Source organism: Abrus precatorius, unplaced genomic scaffold (genome assembly GCF_003935025.1).
Source record: "Abrus precatorius isolate BTA unplaced genomic scaffold, Abrus_2018 Scaffold1, whole genome shotgun sequence".
NCBI classification, from domain to species: domain Eukaryota; kingdom Viridiplantae; phylum Streptophyta; class Magnoliopsida; order Fabales; family Fabaceae; genus Abrus; species Abrus precatorius.
This window is the reverse complement of record NW_020874291.1, coordinates 154,212-159,393: the sequence shown is the minus strand read 5'-3', so window position 1 is coordinate 159,393 and position 5,182 is coordinate 154,212. Positions and strand designations below refer to the sequence as shown.

The 5,182-nt window shown below is 34.4% G+C and overlaps 1 non-coding gene across 1 annotated transcript; it reads left to right on the top strand.

The window, feature by feature from the left end:
* The first annotated feature begins 1,149 nt into the window (after positions 1–1,149).
* Positions 1,150–1,256, top strand: LOC113861745. Its single transcript, XR_003504328.1, has one exon. It is a non-coding gene; the product is annotated as a small nucleolar RNA R71 (small nucleolar RNA).
* The last annotated feature ends 3,926 nt before the right edge of the window (positions 1,257–5,182 follow it).

Genomic DNA, 5,182 nt, shown 5'->3' with positions numbered 1-5,182 from the left:
TTAGGCATTTTGGAGATAGCATCAATGAAAGGCATATTGATGTGCACTTTGCCTAATAAGTCTAAGAACTTGTGGAACTCTTCATCATAAGGAGGGTGACCTTGCAGCCGCTGTGGGAAAGATATCTTAGGCTCATAGGGCCTTGGTTGAACAAGAGGCTCTTTCTTCTTTTCTTTTTCAAGCTCCTCGCTTGAAGCACGGTCTTGCTCATAGTGATGCACGGCCGTGCTTTGATCACTGTCATGGGCGTGCTTGTATAAGCACGATTGTGCTTCAATTTTAGTAAGGGCGTGCTCATCAGTAAGCACGGGCGTGCATGTAGAATATGCATGGGCGTGCTTCTCAACAAGCATGGGCATGCATGTGCCTCTGTTCTGTGATTCTTGTAATTTCTTTCCACTTCTAAGGGTGATGGCATTGCATTGCTTCCTTGGATTAGGTTCAGGCTGAGATGACAGTGTTTCCACCACTCTTTGACTCAAAAGGTTCGTAATTTGCTCCAATTGTGCACTCATCTTAGAAGAGTTGACTTTTATTTCAGATTTGAGCTCTGCGAACCTCTTATCTGTTCTCTTAATATGTTGGTCCAATTTAGATTCAAGCTCTGTCATCCTCTTATAAGAGTAATGCACATATTGCATCATTTGTTCTTGAAAGTTGGATTGAGATCTAGGAGCTTCTTTTCCTTTTGGTCTTGCTTCGTGACTTTGCATATGAGAAGGGCGATAAACACTTGAATTTTGACTTCCAAAGCCATTCCCCTAAGAATTAGGAGGATTATTCTTCCACCCCGAATTGTGATTGCCTATGAAATTTGTCTCTTCTTGCTTAAATTTTGGGCTTGCAGGAGCTTTTACAGGTTGGTCTTGAGCCTTCATTAAAAATTCTAGTTGCTTTACAAGGGCTGTCATTTGGTTCATTAATGGACTGCTGCTCTCTACTTGGTAGATTGGGGCGTTTTCTTTCCTCTTGATGTCGTAAGAGTCAGCGGTGTGCCACTGAAAGCTAGAAGATGCCACCTTATCTATTAGCTTGTATGTATCATCTGGATCTTTTCTTATAAGAGACCCTCATGCTGCGGTATCAATCGTAGCCCTAGTGGTGATTGATAGGCCATTGTAAAAGATTTGCGCCTACCTCCACGTCGAAAAATCATGATGAGAACATCTCCTCAAAAGCTCTCCAAACTGCTCCCATGCCTTGAACAAGGATTCTGCTTCATACTGTTAGAAGCAACATATCTTCGTCATAAGTTTTGAGGACCTTGATGGAGGAAAGTATTTTCCCAAGAATTGTTGAGTGAGGTCTTCCCAAGTTGTGATGGAGTTGGCTGGGAGTGAGGCGAACCAAGCATTTACCTTTTCAGATATTGAGAATGGGAAAAGACGAAGTCGAATAGCATCATTGGAGACTTCATTGTATTTGATAGTATCTGTCAATCGGAGGAACTTTGTTAGATGGAGATTGGGGTCTTCATTAGGCATGCCTCCAAACTGTTTGGAGTTCTGGACCATGGTTATGAGTGCTGGTTTCAATTCAAAATTGTTTGCCTCCACATTAGGGGTCGCGATGCTTCCAGGAGTGCCTCTAGCAATGGGTGTCATGTAGTCTTGAATTGATCTCCTTCCCTCTGCCATTCTTTGCGCTCTCACTTCTTTTCTTTGTTTACGAACTATTCTTTCAATCTCCAAATCAAATAAACAAGTTGTAGAGCACTTAGAACGAGTGAGCATACATTAAAAGAAATTGTGAAATTAAAAAAATTAAAATTAAATAAAAATTAAAATTAAAAAATATAAAAGAAAAATTTAACAATAAACAAAATAGAATTAAAATAAAATAAAACACAAATTGCTTAAATCAATTAAATTTGAGATTTTCTTAATATTGAAAAAGCAATCCCAGGCAACAGTGTCAAAAACTTGTACGGAGGGCAAGTGTACCTATCGAGAAGTAATAAAGGGTTCTTAAATTAATTTCCCGAAATATCGTCCCACAAGGATTGATTTCTAATTATTAAAAATTTTCTAATTCAATTGTTTAAGCTTCAAAGATACGAGATTAATTAAAAACAAGAATTTATAAAATCAATTATAAAACTAAGAGCAAGGAATACAATGCACGTCTTGGTTAAACTTATTCGAGAGGAACCTAGAACATATGAGTTTTCTCATTCAATCCTTTATGTTATTTTTCTATTTAACTATAAATCCGATTTCCTTGTGATTACCAATCATTCATATGAATACTATTAATACCCAATGGTCATGTAACATTAATATTCTTTTCTCTAAATTAATATCTCCAATGGTCATGCAAGACATCAACTTGAGAAAGCTTAAGGAACCTATGAACTTGTTAATTTAATAAAGAGAAAAATTGGTTTGGTCCACCTAATCCTTTGTCTCGTTTTACCCTATAGATCTATTAATTAACCAAGGTACGGTCGCCTAACGATATAATCAATTAGGAGTAAGAAAGAAGCGCAATTGGATAAAATCTAATCACAAAACAGAAATTAAATTTAGATTCAAACATCAAAATTTCATAAATTCATGAACAATAGTTTCTATAGCCCTAGCTATGGACTTAGTTACTCATGCTAAAGAAAAGAACCAAAATAATCATAAACAAAGCCATAATCAAAAGAAATAGCAAACTAGAGTATGAGATGTGTTCCCAGTCTTCAAGTACGATCGCTTGAAGCTCCAAATCTCGCCAAGCATGTGCCAAGGATCCTGTGCAAAAGAGACGAAATAAGAGGTGTATCCAAAAGCCAAAGACTAGATGTAAAACGGGTCCTCTACGATGCCTGAGATCCCCCTTTTAATAGGGTTTGAAAACTCTAAAGATTCTTCATAATTGGGCTTCTTGCAAATGAGCACGGCCGTGCAAGGCCTTGAGCACGACCGTGCATGGGCTCGAAGCACCCTCATGCTTGTTAGAAGGGTCTGGGCGTGCTGGTTTCTATGCAGCTTTAACCTTCTATCAATTTGGTCCCAAAATGCACCCATAATCCACTTGTGGCCTCTTTATACCAAACTACACAATTAATATATAAATTAATGTAAAACTCAAATAAAATAAAGGTCAAATATGAATATATGGGCTATAAAAGAGGTTTAGTTACAGACTTATTAGTAATATTACTGATGCATATACAAATAATGTTCCTGGTGTTGTTTAATATCTTCAGAATCTCACAACCACAAATCTTCGATCCACAAATCTTCGATCGTTAATTTACATGTAAGTTCCTAAAATCATTTGGTTATTTGCACATTACATAATCACAATAAATTTATTCTCAAAGTATGGTTAAGCAACTTACAAGGTTTTTTCTTTTTTTTGTTTATAGCGGTGATCTTGATATGATAACACCATATATTATTAGTACACATTCTATAATCAAGTCTCAAAATATGAAGTTGAGTAGCAGTTTTCGTGCATGGTTCATTGGTGGCGAAGTGGCAGGGTTAGTTAGATGCATATGTTTACTTAATTTCATGAAATTCATTAGTAGATTTCTTTTTATTATGAGAAGGTTTGAGTTCATAAATTTTTACTAACTTGAAATTATCTCTGTTTTTGTTACTTCTTCTTCTCATAGGTATACCGAGGAATACAAAAGGAACGAATATCACCTAACATATGCAACTGTTAAGGCAAGTAACACTAAATTTTGCAATACGGTGATGATTAATTTTTAATTATTATTATTATTATATAAAGTACATTAACATCCATTCACTTTATTTTGTTAACGATAATTGTTCGAATTTTCTTCAAAACAATTTAGCAAAATAATAAATAAATACAAGTGTCTATATATGAAATGACTAATGTTATCAAAATTGAATTCATTTACCTATGATTACATAGAGCCGGCAAAATGGGCTGGCCCGATGGATCGAACCCAAAAAACCCGTTAAATGGGTAGGTTTGAGCTCTAAAAAATAAGGTCTGAAATTACCTTGGGCCATTTTGTCCCGGTCTGAATAAGTCTGGTACCCAATAGGGCTTTAACCGGGTTGCCCCATGCGGGTTCGGACAGCCCGTATATATATATATATATATATATATATATATATATATATATATATATATATATATATATATATATATTGAGATTAAACCCTGAGTTTTAAAGAGTTTGAATGGGAATATATTTTAGTTTCAAAACCCTAAAATTACAAGTCTAAATTATATACTTTTGCACCGCTACAAAAACAATAAAAAAAAGAAACCAGTGGCCTTTTACAACTTAAAAAAAAAACAAATAAATAGTATAATACAAAAATTAGACATAAAAATGAGTGGTCTATTAAGTTCTTGCAAAAATAGCTTAACATAGTATGTTACAAACACTAAAAATAGCAATAAAAACAATGATTTGTTGTTATAAAAACAATAAAAAAAATGACATGTTACAAAAATAAAAATAAAAAGAAAAAAAATTGTTTGAGTTATTGGGCCAGCCCACAGAAGCCTTTAGCCTGCATAAGGTAAGGCTTGGGCAATAAAAATATAAACTTATTTTTACCTTAGGCTAATTAAGCCCGACCTGTTTGAGCCCGCTACCCGTATCGAGCAAGGCTAGGCCGGGCCAGGCTACCCGTTTTGACAGCTCTATGCTTATAGGGAGGTAGCCACGCAGTTCAATACCAGAAGCCTAGAGAGGCCTGTGAGATGATTCATAGATGGTTTTCATATTATGATATTTAAACTTTGCTTTCTTCGTGTATTTTGGGATTCTATTTTATTTTATTTTGTATGCTTCCACATAATGTTTCTCGTTAATAGTCCTTCAATTTATCACATTAAAAGTTAAAATAAGTGAGCTTGTATTGCAACTTGATAATAATTCAACTTATGATATTAAATTTGTTATTACTCGATGATTGATTTACAAATAGAGAAGTTCTTCATACACCTTACAAAAGAAAGATAGTACTGTTTTTTTTAATTGGGAAAATAACCATCAAGTGTCTTCAAATTGAGAGGAATTTTTCGATCTCAAGAATGCTATCAAAAGGTATATTGACTTACTGAAAAGAAAAATGACCAGCAATTCTAAAAAGTCAATCATTTTATTCAAGCAAAACATAAAATCGAACTATATTAAAGTTGTATTATATTTTATTTTTAAAAAATGAAACAAAAATGCTCTTACTATTTACTT